The sequence below is a fragment of the Chelonoidis abingdonii genome, chromosome 10 (assembly GCF_003597395.2).
Source record: "Chelonoidis abingdonii isolate Lonesome George chromosome 10, CheloAbing_2.0, whole genome shotgun sequence".
Classification (NCBI taxonomy): Eukaryota; Metazoa; Chordata; order Testudines; family Testudinidae; genus Chelonoidis; species Chelonoidis abingdonii.
Window position 1 is genome coordinate 53,534,536 of NC_133778.1, and position 10,927 is coordinate 53,545,462.

Sequence of the window (10,927 nt, forward strand, 5' to 3'; positions counted from 1 at the left end):
CCTCCCTGAGCTTTGAAAAATCCGGTTTCCTGATTGGTCCTCTGGTCAGGTGTGTGGTTCCCTTTGTTAACCCTTTACAGGTAAAAGAAACATTAACCCTTAGCTATCTGTTTATGACAAAGCTGAAAAGGAAGAGAGAGACAAAGAGGCTTGATTCTGTTCTAATAAGCCAATGGGAGTTTTGCCATTCACATTAATAATATCTAGCTCTTATATAATGATTTTCTTCTGTAGATTTCAAAGCACTCTACAAAGGAGGGCAGTATGATTATCCCCATTTTACTGATGAGGAAACTGAGGCACAGAGAGGTAAAGTGACTTGTCCAAGGTCACCCAGAATCCTGGTCTCCCGAGTTGCAGTCCTGGATGCCTTCAAAGAGCCGTTAGTGCTGTCTGGGGTTCTCTGCTCGGTGTCCCCCTCTGGTTCCTTGATTTTGACTCTATGACCTGACTCCAGTCCCTGTTTTATCATTTGTTGCCCCCCACACTCTTTCAACACGTCGGTCCAGTGTCTTCTCCCCTTAGACTGGTGGAGGAGCCTTAGATGTGGGTGAGCTTGTGCTCGTCCACTCCTGGGAACTCAATAGGTGCCCCTCCACCTGGTGAGTCACCACTCAGGCATACTGCAACAACTCATCTGTGCTGACTTACCCTTCCAAGAGAGCCTTCAGTGACTGAGCCTTGAGGCATGCAGCAGCAGTCTGCCCCTCAGTCAAGCCTAGGTTAGATGACCCCCATGTCCAGGTATTTCCCCAACCCCACCAGAGCTGCAGGTCAGTCTGTGCAACAGCACTTCCCCGCTGAGAATCCTCATACTGCCTCACAGCCTGCTCTTGATCCTGTTCCTGCCAGCCTTGCCCAAGCCTTGTTTCATCCTTGTCCTTGCCCTACTCTGACCTTTCTCCAGCCCTGTTACTGACCCACTCCAGCCTTGCCTCCACTTCCTGACCCTCCCTGGACCTTTGTACTCCGACTACCCAGCTTCGACCTCTGGCATGCACCTGGACTCCAGCTACAGTACTGATTCAGGCTTGTCTACTGACTCTGATCTGGATTCCAACCCAGGTCTGTCCCCAGATCTTGATTCCAGCACCTCCTTTGGCCAAGTCCCAACCATACTTCCAATCACGAAGCATGACTACCAATTCTAGTGTGATCCTGCTTGCTGACTACAGCCAAGTGAAGAAAGAGTTACAGACATGTCATCGCTTCTTCTATCCCACAGGATCGTTAGAACATATTGGCGGAGAAATAAATAAAAACATGATAGCTAGGCAGTTTCCATCTAAGTGGTACATTGTCCGCATCAATTTTCTCCTTACATACACTCACACTGTATGCAACTTTCAATGGTTCCAAGAATGTTTCTCACAGAATTGCAACAATCTGAATTAATCCCTTCCACGTGTTTACAGACTTTTGTCAAGTTGATGTTCTGCAGAGGCTCATTCTAGATTCTTTTTTACGTTATCACAGAGGCAAAAAATGGCAGCTACCCAAAACATTATGCAAGCACATCTAATGTCAGAAATGTGAGTGCCATCAGAAGAGAGGCAGGGATAATTGGAAGCATTATAATGATGCATTTATCCTGGTTTTGGTACATACTTTGCTGACTTCATTGACTGGTCAGAGAAAAAGATGCTGGAGGAAAGACATCCCAGGGAGTCTTCCATTTAGGCTGAGCTTATTCGCTGAAAGGTCTGATGTTATTATCTATATAGATGTAAGGTGAGGCTTTGCAAAATATTATGGGTTGAGAACTGGTCTAAGTTACCCCAATATAAATTATTTCAGGGAAGTTACTCCATATCTACATTCAGCTAACTGAGCTCAAAATATGGCCTTCTATTTATGTGCTCTTTCAAACTTCCACTAAAGTCATTGGGAGTCTTTCCATTGGTTTTTAAAGGAATGGAATGAGGCCCTATATCAATAAAGAGACGAATGTATCTCTCTGCCTCACAATGATTTGAAGTTCATTTTGGCCCTTGTGTGTGAGAATGTTTACTGCATTATGATCTTTTAAAAGCCTGCAATGCTAGGTATATACACTTCCTAAGACTGCGTATTTTGGTTTTGCTTTCAGGTGGGGAAAAAGTCCCAAGTGTATTATATACCCTTTGTTCTACATATCAATAGAGAAGATAAGTTAATGGCCTCTGGCTTTTTCATATCGTGAAGGACTCTTTCATAATAAAAAGAGTTGCATAGCTGCAGAGCTTTGTTTCTCCAGGGTGAAATCCTCGTACTCAGCCTGAGTAACTGGGCTGTTCACTCAGTCCCAGTCCCAGGGAGCAGCATTTTGATTACCTAGATTACTACAAAAAGTTTTTTTTCCTCTCCTGCTAGTAATAGCTCACCTTAACTGATCACTCTCATTAGAGTGTATATGGTAACATCCATTGTTTCATGTTTCATGTTCTCTGTATATATATATGAAGATATATGAAGATATATATATATCTTCCTACTGTATTTTCTACTGCATGCATCCGATGAAGTGGGCTGTAGCCCATGAAAGCTTATGCTGAAATAAATATGTTAGTCTCTAAGATGCCACAAGTACTCCTGTTCTTTTTGCGGATACAGACTAACACAGCTGCTACTCTTAAACACAGTATAGAGAAGAACAAGAGCCATACTCTGCGCACTACCACATCTGCTTTTGACTAATAGATTTACTGCTTTCCTGGATTGTCATAAAATGCACTTTCCTTATGTAGAAAAGGCAACTGTGACAGCATGTAGTGTTTGCGGCCCTACAGCATAGCCTTTGGTCTGCCTCAGCCTCTGCACAGCAGAAGCTCAGGCCAGGTCTACACTATGCCTTTAAATCGGTTTAACGGCCGATAAATCGATTTAACGCTGTACCCGTTCACACGACGTTGTCATTAATATCGATATAAGGGGCTCTGTAAATCGATTTCTGTACTCCACCCCGACGAGAGGAGTAGCGCTAAATTCGATAGTAACAACTCGGATTAGGGTTAGTGTACGGAAATCGACATTATTGGCCTCGGAGAGGTATCCCACAGTGCACCACTGACCGCTCTGGTACGGCAATCTGAACTCGGTTCTGCAGCGGGCAGGTAAACAGGAAAAAGCCCCGCGAACTTTTTGAATTACATTTCCTGCTTTCTCGCCAGCGTTGCGCTCTGATCAGCCCGGGTGGCGATGCAGTCTCAAATGCAAAAATAGCTCCAACATGGACCGTACGGGAGATACTAGATCTGATCGCTGTAATGGGGAGACAAATCTGTTGAATCAGAGCTCCGTTACAGAACAGGAAATGCAAAGCGTTTGAAAAATAAACTCCAGGATACACAGCGCTGCGTGACAGTGTAATGGGAAAGCCAGAGACTCAAATGGACACTCATGGAGGGAGGGAGGGGTACTGAGGACTCGCAGCTATCCACTGTCACAGCAGTCTCTGACAACTATTTGCATTCTTGGCGGAGCGCCCCATGTCTGTAGCTTAAAAACACAGTGTCTGGCGTGGTTCACGGAACAGCTCCTCAGTCTCTTCCCCACCCCAACACGTGAAAGAAAAGTAAAAGAAATCAATTCCTTGACTACTGTAAATGTCACCCTGTGTGTACTGAATGCTGCTGGTAGAAGCGCGATGCTGCAGCACTGAAGAGCATAGTATCCGCTCCTCTCCCCCCCCGGTGGTAGAGATGGTCAGCCAGTGAGTGCTCCTGGCTGAGGCTGGCCGGGGGCGCCTAAGTAAAAATGGGAATGATCCCATTTCTCCCAGTAGATGGTACAAATGGCTGGTAATTGTCTTCCTTGTAGTAACTGGGGCTGAACTTCATCAGCCCCCTCCTCCCTCCTGTGTAAAGAAAAGATTCTGAACTGCATGGACTGTCATAGCCCGCCCTGGAGGCTGCCTCCCCCGTCATTTTATCTCACTAACAAGTCTCTGATTCTTATTCCTGCATTCTTCATAACATCATGCCAGCAATGGTGGGGGGGGGGGAGCACACTGCCACGGTAGCCCAGGAAGGTTTGGGGAAGGTGGGAAGCAACGGGTGCGGTAGTTGAAGGGGCACCCCCTGAGAATACTGACATGGAGCAGCTGTGCTGTGATACACTGCTTCTTTAATACACTTGACCCTATTCTTGTCAAGACTGACTCTATTTTATAAACCATAAAGGGAGGATTGACTCAGTCCCAAGTGAGCCATCCCAATTTTGCTTTCAAAAATTTTCAGCCAGGGCACTCATGATAGCAGCGGACAGTACACTGTGATGCACTGGCCATGTAAACAGGAAAACCCCTGAATCCCTGCGAACTTTTGAATTCCATTTCCTGTTGGTCCAGCGTGAGGGTCAGCACACACACAGGTGAACCACGCAGAGCTCATCAGCACAGGTAAGAATGCAGTTCTCCTGATAATCGAAAAAGAGCGCCAGCTTGGACCACGCAGGAGGCACTAGATCTGATCGGTATCTGGGGTGAGGGATTCAGTGCTCACTGCACTCCGTTCCAAAAGACGAAATGAAAAAGTATTTGATTTAGAATTTCAAAGTCTATGGCTGGGAAAAGGGCACAGGAGGGACTCCGTGCAGTGCAGAGTAAAAGGAAGGAGTTCAGGCAGCCATACCAGAAAACCAGAGAAGCAAACGGAAGGTGAGGCTCCGAGCCGAAAAGCATGCCGCTTCTATGCTTGAGCTGCATGCAATTTTGGGGTGCAGCGCTACCCAGTACCCACCCCCTGATCGTGGATTCAGACTTAGGGGTTGAAATATCAACCGTGTCTCTGAGGATACTGTAGCGGAGGGGAAGCTGGGGAGGAAGATGAAGATGAAGATGAAGAAGACAATGGTGAGAGCACACAGCAGTCCGTAAACCCCTACAGCCAGGATCTTTTTGAGACCCCAGAATTACCAGTCCCAGCACTCCCAAGCCCACAAGCCCAGACAGTGAAGCCATGGAAGAGACCTCTGGTAAGTGAACCTTTATTCTATATCAAACACGGATTAAAACAAGGTTTTTTTTTGATGCATTGCCATCAGGGCTTGTGCTGCAGTCGCAGCCATTAAAGTTACAGGAAAATTTCATTAACATGTCTGGGGATGGAGCGAAATCCTCCAAAGAAATCTCCATGAATCGATCTTGGAGGTACTCAAAAAGCCTTATGATAACATTTCTGGCAAGGCAGCCCTTATCCGGTCCCCCATAGTAGGCAAACTTTTTCCACGCCATGCATTTAGCAAGACATTTTGGAAATCATTGCTTCACATAGCGCGGCTGCATACAGCCCGGGCACTGATGGCATTCCAGAAACAAACGATCAGCATCCTGCGGTGGTATTCTCAGGAGAGAGTGAAATATCATCCATTGTTACCTGGTAGAAAATCAGGAATGTAAATAGGGGGCAGACATGGCGTTTTTGCTACGGGCAGAGCGGGGGATGGGAGGAAGGATAGCGAAGAGTTTTCAGCGTTTGGCAAGCAGGAATCTTCCCAGCTACCAGCCACGCGTGCTGTGGGGGCTGAGGAGGTGTGAGCATTAGCAGCGATCTACTGATAGCAGCCATGCGCTCTTGGTGATGGGAAAGAGGGGGGTTGGGGTTTGCAGTTCCTCTTAACAGGAACAAGCATCATATAGATCACTGTGTATATGAACGTGGAGAAGTCAAACTTTTAAAGCCTTACCATCGCCGCATGGAAGTAGGGTGCTGACCTGCGTCTCTGTGTGTGCCACACCAGTCACACAGACACTGAATATTTAAACGATGCAAAAATGCGACCTTGTATAGAAATCACATGTGCTCTGTAAGGTGGATAGTGTTCTTTGTGAAAGAGTACTAGCATTGTTCTGTAAAATGTATCTTTCTACATACTTATCTCCCTGTTTTCCCTCCCCCATGCAGCTGCCACATTTCTCTGGCATGCCTACGCCATCCCGAAGGCTTGCTGGATAAGGCGGAGGAAGGAAGAAGACGCGAGATGAAATGTTCACAGAAATTATGGAAAGTAACACGCAATGAGAGGGATAAACAGAATTGAGTGGAAGGTGTGTGGTAGCAAACTACAGGAAAGATGCCATGTGAACGATCAGAGAGGGTTAAGGCAGGAAGATCGAGGTGTAGGCAGGAAGATCAGCGGTGGCGAGATGCAACGCTGGATCTGCTGCGGTTACTCAAACTGTTATCCTCCAACGCATGGTGGATCTTCAGGAAGAGCAGCGCTGGTAGCAGAGTGCGCACTGCAGCCCCTGTATAACCACCCTCAAAGCCCCCTACGTCCCATATCTCCCTCACCCAGATGTGTAAGAACGCGTGGGGGAAGGCTTTCTGCACCCGCCTACTCCTCCACCCCCGTGGAGAGTTCAAGCAAAAGGCTGTAATTACGCCTGAAATGTGCTTAATGGCCTTTCCCTTCCCCCTCCTTCCAAAGCACAGCAGCCAGGGATACCTTCATAATTCTCTGCCTCTTTTTATAATTACTTTTAATAAAGAATACATCCCAAAGGGGGAGGGTGGGTTGCTTACAGGATAAGTATTTAAGAAAATACATGATTTTTTAACAGATACAGAATTACTTTAATGAAAGAATAAAGATGTTTAAACGATACTGACTTTATTTCCTTCGCCAACCTGTAATCCAAAGGGGTAAGGGTGGGTTGCTTACAGGGAATGAGTCAATCAAGTGCGGAGGGTTCATCAAGGGGAAGCAAACAGTCAGTCACACCGTACCCTGGGCCGTGCTGAAACTCGTTTCAAGGCTTCTCTGATGCGCACGCCTCCAGGTGTGCTCTTCTAACTCGCCTGGTCTCTGGCTGCTCTACTCAGCGGCCAGGTGATTTGCCTCAGCCTCCCACCCAGCCATAAATGTCTCCCCCTTAGTCTCACAAAGATTGTGGAGCACACAGCAAGCAGCAATAGCAAACGGGACATTGGTTTGGCTGAGGTCTGAGTGAGTAAGTAATGATCGCCAGCGGACCCTTTAAAACAGGCCAAATGCACATTCTACCACCATCCTGCACTTGCTCAGCCTGTAGTTGAACAGCTTCCTGACCACTGTCCAGGCTGCCTGTGTATGGCTTCATGAGCCATGGCATCAAGGGGAGGCTGGGTCACCCAGAGGATAACTACAGGCATTTCAACATTCCCCAACGGTTATTTTCTGGTCTGGGAAGTAAGTCCCTTGCTGCAGCTGTTTAAACAGACTAGTGTTCCTGAAGACGCAGAGCGTCATGAACCCTTCCTGGCCATCCACGTGGATGTGGGTGAAACGTCCCTTGTGATCCACCAGTGCTTGCAGCACCATTGAAAAGTACCCCTTGCGGTTCACGTACTGGGTGCCCTGGTGCTCTGGGGCCAAGATAGGGATATGGTTCCATCTATGGCCCCCCACAGTTAGGGAATCCCATTGCAGCAAATGCCATCCACTATCACCTGCCGGTTCCCAGAGTCACATACCTTTCGTAGCAGCAGCTTAATGATTGCTTGGCTACTTGCATCACAGCAGCCCCACAGTAGATTTGCCCACTCCAAATTGATTTCCGACTGACCGGTAGCTGTCTGGCGTTGCAAGCTTCCAGAAGGCTATTGCCACTCGCTTCTCCACTGTGAGGGCTGCTCTCATGTTTTGTATTATGGCGTTTCAGGGCAGGGGAAAGCAAGTCACAAAGTTCAAAGAAAGTGCTCTTACTCTATGCGAAAGTTTCACAGCCACTGCGAATCGTCCCACACATGCAAAACAATGCGGTCCCACCAGTCTGTGCTTGTTTCCCGTGCCCAAAATCGGCGTTCAATGGGCGTAGAAGATGCCCCGTTAATAGCAGTAGCTCCAAAATGCTGGGGCCCGCGGTTATGGAGAATTCAGCCTCCATCTCGTCCTCGCTGTCGTCGCCGCTCTGCAATAGCTGCCTCCTCCTCTCCTCCTGCCTTTGCAGTTCATGGTTCAGCATAGTCAGCACGAGAGTACGCGAGGTGTTGACAACGGTCAGGATAGAGTTACTGATCTCAGGTCATGATTGCTGTGCTATGGCGTTTGCTCAATTGCACCCCGGGAAAAAGGCACCGAAAACGGTTGTCTGCTGCTTTCACAAAGGGAGGGGTGAGGCGCTGTACCCAGCACCACTCCGGGACAATGTTTTTTGCCCCATCAGCACTGGGCTCTCAACCCGAAGTGGGAACTATGGGATAGCTGTGGAACAGGTACCCACAGTGCACCGCTCCTGAAATCGAACGGTAGCTTTGGACCATGGACGCACACAATCGATTTAATGATCCTAGTGTGGACGCGCTAAACCTATTTTATAATTTCTGTTTTATAAAATCGGTTTAAGCAAATCCGAATTAATCCTGTAGTGTAGTCGTGGCCTCACAGTTTCTTTCACCTTCTGGGTCTGCAGTGGATATCAAGGATCATTTCTCTTAGACAGGCAGCTCAGTCTCCTCTTTGCTTTTCTCCCTGAGTCCAAATTCTCAGAAATTAATGCTGCTCTTAAAATAATACTTTAATGAAGTTTAGTCATCACAAACTCATTAAATAAATTATATTTTTTCCCCTTCCTAATGACACATCAAGGGATTGTAATGCATGAAGCAGTGCATGTGTGTGAACTGTGCAAAAAATCAAGAAGTGCCTAGGTGGTCACTTCAGAGGTACCCTGACAGAGCCAGCACATTCTCCTGAAAACATTGCTCTAATAAGCTCCCCCTAAATTATATTTACTGTTGAAGGAGGTATGTCATGGATTACAGGACTGCAGAGAAAATATTCATTCTTCGAATTTGAATAGGTCACCCCTCAGCTCACGAAGTAACTAGTGTGAGAGTCTCTCTTTCCATTTATCTGCAGTTCGCTTTGATACTTTGTTAGGGAATGTCTTTTTAACTGAAAGAGAACAATGTTTCATTCTTATTCAAACTGCTATTTAAAGCAGTTGTTTGTTTAGCATTCATATTTCTTAGCTGTCAGTTAGTGTTTGTATTTGCTGCTTAAAACATCAGCACTAAATCTAGGGAGCTCTTTACATTCGGTGTTTGGACCTGTTCTAATGCCCACTGAAATCAATGGACTTTGGATTAGCCCCTGTGTACATGTGCTTCACACAGACTCTTTTTAAGAATTTTTCATTTTTTCAATCCATAGCAGAAAATAAAATAATAAATATTATATATATTTTTCTTTTATCCTAAAGGATCCCAAAGTGCTGTACAAACTTTACAGAATCCCCTCACCTACCACTGAAATGCATCCACATCTGAGGCTGTACACAGCAGATTCTGTTTAGTGTATATGTATATATATTACTTCTGCATTACTAACGAATGTAGAGAAGAATAAACTCTGACAGACATACTTCCTAGAAGTCCTATTCTCTGTAACTTCCAAGACAGAAAAAATCTCAATAATTATTAGCATCTTCTATTGGGCATTGTTAATAAAACTTTGATCTTCCCCCGAAATTAAATGTAAAGCTAGCAGCTGTAGAACATCTAGCTAATGACTAGTCTGATTTTCAGAGATGCTCAGCAAAGAAAGAAATAGTTATTATAAATATCCAGTACTGGGCACTTCTGACAGTAAGTCCCACTTACTTAGGGTCTAAATACGGATTTAGGTGCTAAAATTTAAGCACCCAAGTTTTAAAATTTTGGTTTAAATGACTTGCCTTAGGCAACACATTGTGACAGTGACTAAGCCAGCATGCAGCCCAGGATCTGAATACCAGTCCCTCTCTCAAATGCAATTCTTCTTTTTATGAAGAATATTTTTTAAATCCACTGACACAGGAGGCTAATAACTATTCATTTTCATATTGGAGCACCCAAAAGTGTGTGAGGTGCTTGCTCCCTACAGCTTTCACATTTATGATTTTTCTGTGATTGCAGAAACCCATGAGCTACTATTTTTACAGTTGCTTCCAACTCTGGAGTGGTATTGGAAGTGAATTAAGGGTTCCATTTTTATCAATGTAGCCAAGGCCTATATGCCTATGAAAAAACCCTTGCTGATAAACAAGTGAATATAATCTCTGAAAAGTCATGGAAGATGGGAGACATTTCAGAAGACTAGAAAAGGGTATAAATAGTGCCCATCTATAAAAAGGACAATCCAGGGTATTACAGACCAGTCAGCTTAACTTCTGTACCCTGAAAGATAATGGAGCAAATAATAAAGCAATCAATTTGCAAACACCTAAATAATAATAAGAAGATAAATAAAGTCAGAGTGGATTTGTCAAGAACAAATCATGTCAAACCAACCTGGTAGCTTTCTTTGACAGGGTAACAAGCCTCGTGGATGGGGGGAAGCTGTGGATGTGGTATATCTTGACTTTAGTAAGGCTTTTGATACTTCTCACATGACCTTCTCATAAACAAACTAGGGAAATACAATCTAGATGGAGCTACTATAAAGTGGGTGCATAACTGGTTGGAAAATTGTTCCCAGAGAGTAGTTATCAGTGGCTCACAGTCATGCTGCAAGGGCATAGTGAGTGGGGTCCCGCAGGGATCGGTTCTGGGTCCGGTTCTGTCCAATATCTTCATCAGTGATTTAGATAATGGCATAGAGAGTACAGTAATAAAGTTTGTGGATGATACCAAGCTTTGGAGGTTGTAAGTGCTTTGGAGGATAGGATTAAAATTCACAACAATCTGGACAAACTGGAGAAATGGCCTGAAGTAAATAGGATGAAATTCAATAAGAACAAATGCAAAGTACTCCACTTAGGAAGGAACTATCAGTTGCACACATACAAAATGGGAAATGGCTGCTTAGGAAGGAGTACTACAGAAAGAGATCTGGGGGTCATAGTGGATCACAAGCTAAATATGAGTCAACAGTGTAATGCTATTGCAAAAAGAGTGAACATTATTCTGGGATGTATTAGCAGGAGTATTATAAGCAAAGCCCGAGAAGTACTCTTTCTGTTCTACTCCATACTGATTAGGCTTCA